Raw genomic sequence first — 14,659 nt, forward strand, 5'->3', positions numbered from 1 at the left:
TTAAGGTGGTATAAAGTTGTTATATTCTTTCTTACTAACACACTAATTTCTAAACAAGTCTGTTCTCAGCTGTAAAGATATTGGTCGTTTCCGAATACCCATATGCTAGCTTACAAAATATTATGCGAAAATTAACGTCTTATAGTATATGACATTTTGAATGCATCATCCATCTAATGCGCCATTGCGTTGACTCCCACCATTCGTTCATTTTGTTACAGGGCGTCAATCTCTCATTATCACCTCTTGTCAAACACGTAAATCGGAAAAGACGAGTGAATTCTCCTAAATCAAACGCGAAATGAGTATGCAGTTTAATGAAGCATATAGTACGCTAGTATTGGTATTCGGACACAACTACTGATCATAGAATTGATGTGCAATGTAATAAGTAGTACCGTGATTCAAAGAACAGTGCGCATTCATTTTTCATTTAACCACGCCCTTTGAGCTATGACACCAACCAATAAGATCATTTATCTTCTGTGTAAAAGGAAGTTAACGTTGACCAAGAACAATTTCTTGTTAGCGTTTCTTATTTAGACATTTAACAACACCCTGGAACTCAAACTCATTTAATTGCACAGAATCACATACTTACCTCAGGTAGTCTTTAATTCACGTTGGAGACAGGACTTGGTCGATATGTTATCTAGTTAACGCTAGCTGGCTACTTGTTAACGTTAGCTAACAATGGCTAACTGTATGGTTTTTCACACTCAAATAGCCTCCATTATGGAGGTGCTAGCGAATGCAGCCGTGGCAGAGATCTGTAAACTCGTAGACGACGACTATGCAGTGTTTCGTTTGGAAATGTCTCAAAGCCAGAAAGAAAACAGGGGATTGCGGAGGAAACTACAGCTACTGGAACTGAAGGTGGCACGGGACCGCGCGGAGAGGACAATGCGAGAGCGATACAGAGGAATGGCAAGAGGTACATTTTGCAGAAGGCAGAGGCTGCGGGGCCCATGTGTTCAGATGTGTTACCCAAAATAGTGTGTTGGTCCTAGAGAATGATAGTGGACTCAAAAGCTTGTTAGTATGGGCAGCGCCATTGAGTACTTGGGCCGTTTTGAAGCAGTCAACTGGGTGGGACGTCCTATGGGTTAAGGAAGGATCACATTATGCCATTCAGGGATCTTTGATCAGCCAATGAATTATACTCGTGAGTAAAAATATCATAACTGCAGGTGGTAGTAAATCGCCAACTTTGTCTTTATACCTGTTCAAACAACACAATACAGGTGGCAGTATGCACACTTTGTTTGTTTCACCAACTCATAAAGTAGTAGAAAAAGAAAATTGACTACAAAATGGTGGCATCAAATTGTATTTGTCACATGCGCTGAATACAACAGGTGTAGATATACTGTGAAATGCTTACGAGCGCTTCCCAATGATGCAGAGTAAAAAAATAAGCAAAATACAAATTGTAACACGAGGAATAGGAATAAAATACAGTCGTGGGCAAAGTTTTGAGAATGACACAAGTATACATTTTCACAAAGTCTGCTGCCTCAGTTTTTGATGGCAATTTGCATATATTCCAGAATGTTATGAAGCATGATCAGATTAATTGCAAAGTCCCTCTTTGCCATGAAAATGAACTTAATTCCCCAAAAACATTTCCACTGCATTTCAGCCCTGCCACAAAAGGACCAGCTGACATCATGTCAGTGATTCTCTCGTTAACACAGGTGAGAGTGTTGACGAGGACAAGGCTGGAGATCACTCTGTCATGCTGATTGAGTTAGAATAACAGACTGGAAGCTTTAAAAGGAGGGTGGTGCTTGAAATCATAGTTCTTCCTCTGTTAACCATGGTTACCTGCAAGGAAACACGTGCCATCATCATTGCTTTGCACAAAATGGGCTTCACAGGAAAGGATATTGCTGCTAGTAAGATTGCACCTAAATCAACCATTTATCAGGTCATCAAGAACTTCAAGGAGAGAGGTTCAATTGTTGTGAAGAAGGCTTCAGGGCGCCCAAGAAAGTCCAGCAAGCGCCAGGACCGTCTCCTAAAGTTGATTCAGCCGTGGGATCGGGCACCACCTGTGCAGAGCTTGCTCAGGAATGGCAGCAGGCAGGTGTGAGTGCATCTGCACGCACAGTGAGGCGAAGACTTTTGGAGGATGGCCTTGTGTCAAGAAGGGCAGCGAGAAAGCCACTTCTCTCCAGGAAAAACATCAGGGACAGACTGATATCCTGCAAAAGGTACAGGGATTGGACTGCTGAGGACTGGGGTAAAGTCATTTTCTCTGATGAATACCCTTTCCGATTGTTTGGGGCTTCCGGACAAAAGCTTGTCCGGAGAAGACAAGGTGAGCGCTACCATCAGTCCTGTGTCATGCCAACAGTAAAGCATCCTGAGACCATTCATGTGTGGGGTTGCTTCTCAGCCAAGGGAGTGGGCTCACTCACAATTTTGCCTAAGAACACAGCCATGATTAAAGAATGGTACCAACACATCCTCTGAGAGCAACTTCTCCCAACCATCCAAGAATAGTTTGGTGACAAACAATGCCTTTTCCAGCATTATGGAGCACCTTGCCATAAGGCAAAAGTGATAACTAAGTTGCTCGGGGAACAAAACATCGACATTTTGGGTCCATGGCCAGGAAACTCCCCAGACCTTGATCCCATTGAGAACTTGTGGTAAATCCTCAAGAGGCGGGTGGACAAACAAAAACACACAAATTCTGACAAACTCCCAAGCATTGATTATGCAAGAATGGGCTGCCATCAGTCAGGATGTGGCCCAGAAGTTATTTGACAGCATGCCAGGGCGGATTGCAGAGGTCTTGAAAAAGAAGGGTCAACACTGCAAATATTGACTCTTTGCATAAACTTAATGTAATTGTCAATAAAAGCCTTTGACACTTATGGAATGCTTGTAATTATACTTCAGTATACCATAGTAACATCTGACAAAAATATCTAAAAACACTGAAGCAGCAAACTTTGTGAAGACCAATACTTGTGTCATTCTCACAACTTTTGACCATGACTGTACACAAGATTGAAGCTATATACAGGGAGTATCAGTACCATATCACCAAAGATATTTATAACTAACCCAAGATAGTTAATTTGTGTAGTTTACAGTGGGAGCAAATTAAGCATAGTTGGCCGAACAAGCAAGGAGGTGGGCAAAGCCAAGCACGAGCTAGCGAGATCCTATTGGCGCGTTCTAGTAGGTATTTGAATATTTCCGTTAGGGAACGCCTCCTCTGAAGTGCGCGTGTGCACAAACTCAATTCGATGTTGCACTCCTAATAAACAATGCAATTTTTTAAAACTTTGGTAAAGCATGAAGTCTATAAAACTTAGTGCACTGTGTTTGTAACAGATTGTAGTTTTGGGAACAGAAAAATGTATTGAGATCAGACGTTTAATCGATGAGAGAATTTGCAGGATGTCGGCCCAGTTTCACCTAGTTCCATCCTCTCCCACTACCCACGACTGGACTTCCTCTCACTACCATATTTGGTGGTGAGAAAACGTTCTAAACGGATGCTTCAGCTTTATAGCCCCTGTGACCTGTATGGGTTACCCCTTCTGTCTGTGAATCACTGTGCATGGGTACGACGTATTTGAGGTAGATATGTGTGTGGCATCGGTATGTGTGTGTTGTGAATGTATGCCAGGTCTCTGATCTCCTCCCTGTAGCTGTCTCATCGCCGTCGGTTAGCAGGCCTAACACCGTCGTGTCGTCAGCAAACTTGATGATGGTGTTGAAGTTGTGCGTGGCTGTGCAGTTGTGGGTGAACAGGGTTTACAGGAAGGGACTAAGCACGCACCCCTGAGTGGCCCCCATGTTGAGGGTCAGCGTGGCGGAGGTGTTGTTGCCTACCCTCACAACCTAGGGCCGGCACATCAGGCAGTCCAGGATCCAGTTGCAGAGGGAGGTGTTCAGTCGCAGGGTCCCGAGCTTGGTGATGAGTTGGAGGGGACTATGGTTTTGAACGCTGAGCTGTAGTCTATGAACAGCATTCTCACATAGTTATTTCCCCTCTAGTCAAGGTGGGAGAGAGCAGTGTGAAGTGCAATTGAGATTGCGTCATCTGTGGATCTGTTGGGGCGGTATGCGAATTGGAGTGGGTCCAGGGTGTCTGGAATGATATGTTGATGCGTCATGACCAGCCTTTCAAAGCTCATTATTACAGATGTGAGTACTATGGGATGATAGTCATTTAGGCAGGTTACCTTGGAGTTCTTGGGAACAGGGACAATGGTGGTCAGTTTGAAACATGTTGGGATCAAATGTTATTGGTCACATACACATGTTTAGCAGATATTATTGCGGGTGTAGCGAAATGCCTATGTTCCTAGCTCCAACAGTGCAGTAATATCTAACAATACACACTAATCTAAAAGTAAAAGAATGGAATTAAGAAATATAGAAAAATTAGGACGAGCAATGTCCGGAGTATAAATGTATATATGTGTATTGTATATGGAACAAAAATATAAATGCAACATTCAACGATTTTACTGAGTTACAGTTCATATAAGGAAATCGGTAAACTGAAATAAATTCATTAGGCCCTAATCTATGGATTTCACATGACTGGGCAGGGGCGCAGCCATGGGTGAGCCTGGGAGGACATAGGCCCACCCACTGGGGATCCAGGCCCAGCCAATCAGAATCCACAAAAGGACTTTATTGCAGACAGAAATACTCCTCAGTTTGATCAGCTGTCCGGGTGGCTGGTTTCAGACGATCCCGCAGGTAAAGAGGCCGGATGTGGAATCCTGGGCTGGCGTGGTTACACATGGTCTGCGGTTGTGAGGCCGGTTGGATGGATTATCTTGGCAAAAGAGAAATGCTCACTAATAGGGATGTAAACAAATGTATACACAACATTTGAGAAAAATAGTTTTTTTGTGCGTATGGAACATTTCTGGGATATTTTTATTTCATCTCATGAAACATGGGACCAACACTTTACATGTTGCATTCATATTTCTGTTCATTATATACAGTACCGGTCAAAAGGTTGGACACACCTACTCATTCAAGGGTTTTTCTTTATTTTTACTATTTTCTACATTGTAGAATAATAGTGAAGACATCAAAACTATGAAATAACACATATGGAACCATGTCCAATTTGTAAGTCGCTCTGGATAAGAGCGTCTGCTAAATGACGAAAATGTAGTAACCAAAAAAGGGTTAAACAAATCAAAATATACATTGGGCTGACTGCACCACCCTCTGGAGAGCCCTGCGGTTGCGGATGGTGCAGTTGCTGTACCATGCGGTGATACAGCCTGACAGGATGACCGGATGCTCTCAATGGTGCATCTGTAAAAGTTTGTGAGGATCTTTAGGGGCCAAGCCGAATTTCTTCAGCCTCCTGAGGTTGAAGAGGAAATGTTGCACCTTCTTCACCACACTGTCTATGTGGGTGGACCATTTCAGATTGTCAATGATGTGTACGCCGAGGAACTTGAAGCTTTTCACCTTCTCCACTGTGGCCCCATCGATGTGGATGGGGGCCTGCGCCCTCTGCTGTCTCCTGAAGTCCACGATCAGCTCCTTCGTTTTGTTGAGGGAGAGGTTATTTTCCTGGCACCACTCCGCCAGGGCCCTCACCTCCTCCCTGTAGGCTGTCTCGTCGTTGTTGGTAATCAGGCCTACTAATGTTGTGTCGTCTGCAAACTTGATGATTGAGTTGGAGGCGTGAGTGGCCACGCAGTCATGGGTAAACAGGGAGTCCAGGAGGGGGCTGAGCATGCACCCTTGAGGGGCCCCTGTGTTGAGGATCAGTGTAGTGGAGGTGTTGTTGCCTACCTTCACCACCTGGGGGTGGCCCGTCGAACACCAGGACCCAGTTGCACAGGGCGGGGTTCAGACCCAGGGCCCTGAGCTTAATGATGAACTTGGAGGATATTATGGTGTTGAAGGCTGAGCTGTAGTCAATGAACAGCATTCTTACATAGGTATTCCTCTTGTCCAGATGGGATAGGGCAGTGCGATGGTGATGGCATCGTCTGTGGATCTATTGGGGCGGTATGCAAATTGAAGTGTGTCTAGGTTGTCAGGTAAGGTAGAGGTGAGATGATCCTTAACTAGCCTCTCAAAGCACTTCATGATGACAGAAGTGAGTGCTATGGGGCGATGGTCATTTAGTTACTTTCGCTTTCTTGGGTACAGGAACAATTGTGGACATCTTGAAGCAAGTGGGGACAGCAGACTGGGATAAGGAGAGATTGAATATGGAGTGTAAACACTCCAGCCAGCTGGTCTGCGCATGCTCTGAGAACGCGGCCAGGGATGCCGTAAGGGCCGGCAGCCTTGCGAGGGTTAACACGCTTAAATGTCTTACTCACGTCAGCCACGGAGAACGAGAGCTCACCATCCTCTGGAGCGGCACGGTGTTATCCTCGACTCAGGCAAAGAAGGGGTTTAGCTTGTCCGGAGCAAGACGTCGGTGTCTGTGACGTGGCTGGTTTTCCCTTCATAATCCGTGATTTGTCTGGAGTCCCTGCCACATACGTCTCGTGTGTGAGCCGTTGAATTGCAACTTCACTTTGTCTCTGTACTGACGTTTTGCCTGTTTGATTGCCTTACGGAGGGCATAACTGGACTGTTTGTATTCGATCATATATCCAGTCACCTTGACATGGTTAAATGCGGTGGTTCACGCTTTGTTTTGTGGGAATGCTGCCATCTATCCACGGTTTTTGGTTTGGATAGGTTTTAATCGTCACAGTGTGAACAACATCCCCTATACTCTTCCTGATGAACTCAGCCACCGTGTCAGTGTATACATCAATGTTATTCTCATAGGCAACCCGGAACAAGTCCCAGTCCGCGTGATCAAAACCGTCTTGAAGCATGGATTCCGATTGGTCAGACCAGCGTTGAATAGACCTTAGCACGGGTACTTCCTGTTTGAGTTTCTGCCTATAGGAAGGGAGGAACAAAATGCAGTTGTGATCTGATTTGCCAAAGGTAGGTTGGAGAAGGGCCTTGTAGCCATCCCGGTGGGAGAGTAACAATGGTCGGTAGCGTTTTCCTCAGATTTTCTTTATTAAAGTCCCCAGCTATAATACATTTGGCCTCAGGATATGCAGTTTCCAGTTTGCACAAGGTCCAGTGTAGTTCCTTGAGAGCTGTCGTGGTATCGGTTTGAGGGGTAATATATATATATATACGGCTGTGACGATAACCGAAGAAAATTCTTTAGGGAGGTGATGTGGTCGGCATTTGATTGTGAGGTATTCTAGGTCTGGTGAACAAAAGGACTTGAGTTCCTGTATGTTACCACAATCATACCGTGAGTAGTTAATCATGAAACATACACCTCCGCCTTCCTGCTTGCCGGAGAGTTCTTTATTCCTATCGGCACAATGTATTGAAAGCCCAGCTGGCTGTATGGACGGGGACAGTATATCCAGAGAGAGCCATGATTCCGTGAAACTGAGTATGTTACAGTCCCTGATGTCTCTCTGGAAGGAGATCCTCGCCCTGAGCTCGTCTACTTTATTGTCCAGGGAATGAACATTAGCGAGTAATATACTCAGAAGCGGTGGATGGTGTGCACGCCTCCTGAGTTGGACTAAAAGTCCACTCCGAATACCTCTTCTCCGCCGGCGGCATCTTGGAGCAGCCTCTGGGATAAGTTCAATCGCCTTGGAAAGTACGAACAAAGGATCCAATTCAGGAAAGTCATATTCCTGGTCGAAATGCTGGTGAATTACTGCCTCTCTGATATCCCAAATTCTTACTGGCTGTATGTAATAATGCAAATAACGTTCTGGGCTAATAACTTGAGTTATAACATAAAAAATAAATAAAAAATACTGCAAAGTTGCTTAGGAGCCTGAAACAAGGTGGCCATGTCTATCAGCACCATCTTTCCATTACAGACTGGGACAAGGAGAGATTGAAAATGTCCGTGAAGACACTTGCCAGCTGGTCTGTGTAGGCTCTGAGAACGTACCCTGGTATTCCGTCTTTGTGAGTGTTTAACATTGAGTGTTTAACCTGTTTAAAAGTTTACTCGCATCACCCACAGAGAGCGAGATCACACAGTCATCCGGAACAACATTGTCTTTCATGCATAACTCAGTGTTGTTTTCCTTGAAGCGAGCATAAAAGGCATTTAGCTCACTTGGGAGTTCTGGGCATTTCACAGCTGGGTTTCCTTTGTAATCTGTTATCGTCTGCAAGCCCTGCCACAGCCGAAGAGCGTCAGAGACTGTGTAATAGGACTCCACCTTCCTCCTATATTGTCCTTTTCCATGTTTGATGTCTCGTCAAAGGTCGTAGCGGGCTTTCTTGTAGGCGTCCATGTCTGTGTCCCGTTCCTTGTAAGCGGTAGCTCTAGTCTTTTGCCCAGCGCGGATATTGCCGGTAATCCATGGGTTTTGGTTTGGATACGTTCGTATGGTCACTTTGGGGACGACGTCGTCTATGCACTTATTGGTAATCTCCTCAATGCTATTGGATGAATCCGGGAACGTATCTCAGTCTGTACTACAATGGAGCTGCCCATGCTCTCACTGACCGATAATGGGAAAGATACAATGTGATGTCTATCGAAGTCTATGGTCTTGGTCAGTGTTTGGATAGCATGCAATTCTTCCCCTGATTACTTAGCTATCTTGCACACTTTGTTTTATTTTACCAGGCAGGTCAATTAAGAACACATTTTTAATTCACAAAGACACAGTATCATATTCTAACCATATTTGCTATTGTCATACTTTTAAAACAATGTGATGCATGGAACATAATGAATAAATAGTATCAAGAAGTTATGAGAAGTGTTACCTTACATCCTTGCCAATTGTAGACAGTGACAATAGTGTACAATATAGTGTTGAGAATTGAAAGTAGCAAACCTAGCAACCCCTTTTACCCCAATCCCTCTCTTAGGTGAAGGACATCTCACTGGAGGCCACAGGAGCTTTGCAAAGCCAGCAGGACACAACGTGTGGAGAGATGACCAACCTATAGCTGTTGATGAGGGGAGTGGAACCTCAACCCAGCATGTTATCGTGATAGAGGTTAGTGTCATAGTGTAACAAAGTAAATTACAGTACATCAAATGTGGCCCGTTTATTTCAGAAAGGCTCCCCTCAGCTATTCATGTACCTCCTTAGTTATCTGCCATAGAGGAGCTTGTGAGACTTTCCTAAGAGATTGTTATCCAATTCAACTCATATACCAGTAATAACCTAATCTCTTCGTGTCAGTCTGCAGATGCAGAGGCTGCAGGTCCTGGGGTCAAGCAGGAGAGGTCTGAAGGAGAGGAGGACCAACGGCACAGTAGCGATATTCAGACTGGAGCAGCAGCTGGAGTGGCGCCCCCTGTAGCCACGGAGGACCTACACACCGCCGCCGCTCCCAGGCTTAGGACACGACGCAGAATCACGGAGGTCAGTGGAACGCCGAACGCCGTCCTCAAGTCAGAGACAGATAAAGAGACTTTAACTGTAACAAAAAGGCTTTTACACACAGGATCTGACCACAGGTCAGACACAGAGAGACTGGGGCTAGGGAGACTGGGCTGTCCTCCTGCTCCCAGTTCAGAGCATTTACTTCATGGTAACCCAAGCCTGAGGACGGTTCATTCCCATCGGGACTCAGGTGACGTGTTAGAGACTGGCAATGATCCGTCTTGTTCTTACGCTACAGAGATGGACCCTGGCAACATGCCCTTGGGTTTAGAGACACAGACTGATCTATCTAGAGGGGAATGGAACCGGTACAGTAGTAGTGTTTACTCTGAAGGGTGCCTAGATAAGAAAGGGGAGGGTCTGGTTGTAGATGAGGTGAAAGTGGAGGACGACACTCCTCTGACATGGAATATAGACGAGACTGACTTAGGAGAAGGACACTCACAAGGCAGAGATTTCTTAGATTACAGGGGAAGCTTAAAGACAAATCTAAATGTCGCCGCCCACTCCGCTTTACACGCATTCAGGGATCGCGACCCAATGTCCACATCGATGGCACCTTCGGATTCACACGGCCAGGTCCTTTTCGATCAGGTATTGAACTCAAAGGACCAAAGTGCCAAGGCTCAGGGAGGGGGAGCAACATCAGGTAATAGTAAAGAGAAGCGGTTCCTCTGCATGTTCTGTAACAAAGGCTTCAGCTGCCTCCAGAAGGTGGAGTGTCACCAGAGGGTCCACACAGGGGAGAAATCCTTCAGCTGTACCCAGTGTGAGAAGAGGTTCTCCCACCAGCACCACCTGAAGAGGCACCAGAGGGTCCACACAGGGGAGAAACCCTACATCTGCCCCCAGTGTGAGAAGAGGTTCTCCCAGGCTGGTGACCTGAAGAGGCACCAGAGGGTCCACACAGGGGAGAAACCCTTTAGCTGTACCCAGTGTGACATGCGCTTCGCTTTGGCTGGCAACCTGAAGATGCACCTGAAGGTCCACATGGGAGATTCTCAGAGAGGATCCTCAGAATACACCAGCAGAAAAACTTGATAGCTTCTGATGTTTAGATCAAACCCTGCATTAAATACAAAGATTAATTTTCATTGTTGTCAGCAGAAAAGATCCACAGATGCATTTGCAGTAACGAGAGTAACAGATTTCAGTGTTGAATATTCCTGGGTAGAATATTGCATCCAGACATTGTGTGAAATAAAAGAAATATATAAGCCTAAAAAGTCTGTTACGTATTGTGTTTGTACTGTGTAGGCTATAATGATGTTCACAAATACCTATTTCATTACTTCCATTCAACTACTTAATTTTTTCCCAAGACACTTTTAATGAGAAAATGAATGCAGTTTATCAAGTTCATGCAGAGTTTTTGTTGAAACATTACATTTAAGTCATTTAGCAGATGCTCTTATCCAGAGCGACTTAGAATTAGTGCATTCATCTTAAGATAGCTGGGTGAGACAACCACATATCACAGTTGCAGCAAGTACAATTTACCTCAAAGGAGTTATCAGCAGTCAGTGCTAGTAGGGAAATATATATATATATATTGTATTAACTTTTCTTTGAAGAGGGTCCCGGATGTTTTCGGAAGATGTGCAGGAACTCCGCTGTCCTAGCTTCAGGGGGAAGCTGGTTCCACCATTTGAGTGCCAGGACAGAAGAGCTTTGACTGGGCTTAGCGGGTTTGTCTGATGATGACTTTTTGACTTATCATAGCTGACTCATATTTACCCTCAACATATTTATGGGCACCATGATGGGTTTAACAACAATGAAGTCATTCTGTAACTACAGTATAGGACTCAAATGTAGTGGGGATGGGTAAACACTCCATGTTGAAAGTGTGTTTATTATCTGTGTGTACGTACCTGAGGGAGTGTATGTCTGTGTAATCTGTATCACCTGTCTCTTCCAGGAGGAGGAGGGTCCAGAGGTGCTGCTGGTGAAGAAGGAGGGGTGTGAGGAGGGTCTGGGGAACCCTGAGGGGACCATGGTCATGGGGGACAACCAGACTACACCTCCTCCTGAACCCACAGAGGAACCAGCTGAGCAGCACAGGACCACACACAGTCTCACTGAGGTGAGCCCACAGTGAACTACTGTCTGTATGGTATTAGGTCAGGGCCCGTATCCACAAAGCCTCTCAGAGTAGGAGTGCTGATCTAGGATCACTTTAGCCTTTTCGATTATAATGAATAAAGCTATGTAGACAGATCCTAGATCAGCACTCTCACGCTGAGACGTACAAGCATTTACACCCGCAATAACGTCTGCTAAATATGTGTATGCGACCAATAAAATGTTATTTGTGGATACGGACTTGATTAATTGTCAAGTAATCCAATTAAATAACATGTTTGCATAGTACTCAGCAATCCCTCATTGCCCAATCACAAGATGCTCCAAAGCAGGGTGCTCATATCAGATTTCTTGATCCAACATCCTCTCACTCTGTATCTCTTACAGTCAGTAGACATGGAGGATGGGAAGCCTGATCTGCTGCTGGTCAAAGAGGAGACAATAGAAGACGGACCAGAGAGCATTGACTTGCTGAGTGGAGTAAAGATGGGGGAGCAAGGTAAGGGAGAAATACATATAGCCTACATACAGTAATAGATCTTCAATGGGAATAGTGATGCGCCTGGCTACTGTTTTTTTCCCATAAAATTAAATCAATAGAACTTATGTTTACATACATAAACACACATTATAATGTATGAACTTGACCAGGTAATTGACTCCATATGTAGAGTTCTCTGCCATGTTCTCTGCCACCTTTTCCTGCAGGTGGTTGGCTGGAGGCTAACAGAGGAGACTGGGTGGCCATCTTGGATTCCCAGACCCAGACCGGTGCGGCCAATGTCCCAGGTGACGACATCACTGAGCAGGCCAGGATCAGAGGTGACATAGTGGAGGCCAGTGGATGGGACAGCGTCCTCAACTCTGGGCTGGGGAACAACACTGTTAACCACAACCAGAAACAGACAATCGAACACAAAACATCAACCGAACTTAGTCTCCATGACAACGGACTGGCTGAGACCAGGGCGAGGTGTAGATTTGGTCCGCGGGGAAGGGGAGGTGTCCGAATGCGGCAGGAGAGAACAGACACAGACTCGGCTAGTGATGCTCCATCCTGCTCCTATAGTTGTGATTCAGAGAGACTGATGGTGCCTCAGGTTAATCCTCTAACAGGTGCTGCCTTCAGCCTGCCTTCTATAGGATCTATCAACTGGAACATGGACCCTGTGACAACACAGACACTCCCTGGCCTTCGTCCTCCTCACACTCTCCTAATGTTAAACCAGACATCAGACAATGCCAGTGCCTCAACACTAAATGGCAACACAAGCCCATTGACAAATGACAGTAGTAGTAACGCTATCAGCAGATCTGGTAGCAAAGAGAAGCGCTTCCCGTGTTCGTTCTGTGGGAAAACCTTCCGTTTCCCCAAACAGGTGGAGATCCACCAGAGGATGCACACGGGGGAGAAACCGTTCGGCTGCCACCAGTGCGGGGCCAGTTTTTCACACTTGTCCAGCCTGAAGAGGCACCAGAGGGTCCACACAGGAGAGAAACCATTCGGCTGCCACATGTGCCGAGCCAGTTTTTCACACTCGTCCAACCTGAAGAGGCACCAGAGTGTCCACAGAGGAGAGAAATCCTACAGCTTCCCCAGTGTGAGAAGAGGTTCTCCCACCACCACCAGCTGAAGATTCATCTGAAGGTCCACACAGGAGAGCGGCTGTTCGCCTGTATGCACTGTGGGAAGAGGTTCTCAGAGAGGAGCTACCTCAGGATACACCAGCAGAAAATGCACACGGCCCATGTATGGTGTATAGCCCTCAAACTCAACTCTGGACCTCGAAGCCAGTTCCACTGTGTTTTTTAAATGTTCCCCTCTAATCAGGCACTGATTTAGACCTGGGAGACCCAATTACCGCCACTTCCGGCGGTCACGAGTCATGACAGCAGTCAAATTCCATGTTACCATTTAGTCACGGTAACTAGGCTTCTCCAAGTTCTGATACTGCTGATGGTCATTAGTAGCCTACTAAACTTGCTAACTGCCTTGTACTCACCATTCTATTGTCCCTCTAATCACTCTGACAGCAATGCAAATGCATTCGAAAATCGAATCAAACACTTCATGAGCTCATGTTGCGCAACATTTCTATAGGTTATGCAATTGCATGAGAAAACAGAGTGAATAGCCTCTATTAAAAAGAGGATCCCATCAGCGTTCTATAGGCTAGGCCTACTATATTTATTTCTCAACTTTCCTAATATTAAGCACATTGCTTTTCTTTACAACAGGAGTATAGCCTACCTGGCTGGCATGAAAATGAACCACAGGAAAAACGTCCTCCATTAGCTATTTATGTGCATAGATGACATGTATTTTTTTCCCCTGTCCCTGTTTCGAGACAGGTGCATGATAATAGTCCATTCTAAATCAAAACTCATTTCACACATATATTATTTAGCATATGTAAAGACGAGATTAAATCAAGAATAGTCTGATGGGTGACAGTATTAGCTTTTCACTTGTGAATGATTCCCAGCTTGTGCAGTAAGGCAAGAAACCGCGCATGTTTGTTTTTTCTCTCATAGTCGCACACCTCATGTAGCCTAGCCCATAGGCCTATATGTTTTGATAAGGTTTGTATCACAACTAAAGTGGCCAAATAACTTCTTAAAATTAAGCACATTAATCCGCTTTACAATGGGTGTAGGGTCTAACTGGCATGCATACGCAGCTCGTGAGTTTCAAGATTCTAAAATGCACCTTTATAATAAAAGCACTATATGCATAATCACATTTGTGGTCACTGTTGAGAATGGTGTTTTCCTGCTAATGGAACATTTGCGTTTATAGCCGACTGCCGTGTGCGCATTGCTGCGCACATGGTCAGGTTGGGCACTCCCCACAAGAGCTAGCCTATAACACAGCACACAATCCCAACAATGGCTAAAGGTCAAGGAGGGAGCTCAAAGACTAACCACCTGAGGGTGACTCCTGCGTCTACCTCTTCTGGTGTCATTGGGTCACAACGTGGGTGGCCCAGATTTAGGACAGACGCCAACAAGCTGTATGCCTGCCCCGCATGTGGGAATCGCTTCGGCAAACTATGGGAGCACCAGACCGTTCACACCAAGGAGAGGCCCTTTTAATTGCAAACTACAGGTAACTGCCAAAACACCAACATAGTGTCTTAATAGGGCGCTGGGCCACC

At 45.4% G+C, this 14,659-nt stretch overlaps 1 pseudogene across 1 annotated transcript; it reads left to right on the forward strand.

Moving 5' to 3' along the window:
* Positions 1–474: 474 nt before the first annotated feature.
* Positions 475–14,119, forward strand: LOC311110380 (annotated as a pseudogene). The gene is made up of 6 exons (XR_014615925.1): positions 475–934; positions 8,893–9,023; positions 9,213–9,395; positions 11,338–11,502; positions 11,889–12,000; positions 12,210–14,119. The product of XR_014615925.1 is annotated as an uncharacterized misc_RNA (transcript).
* The last annotated feature ends 540 nt before the right edge of the window (positions 14,120–14,659 follow it).

This window comes from Coregonus lavaretus (assembly GCF_964263955.1).
Source record: "Coregonus lavaretus genome assembly, contig: SUPER_35_unloc_5, whole genome shotgun sequence".
NCBI lineage: Eukaryota > Metazoa > Chordata > Actinopteri > Salmoniformes > Salmonidae > Coregonus > Coregonus lavaretus.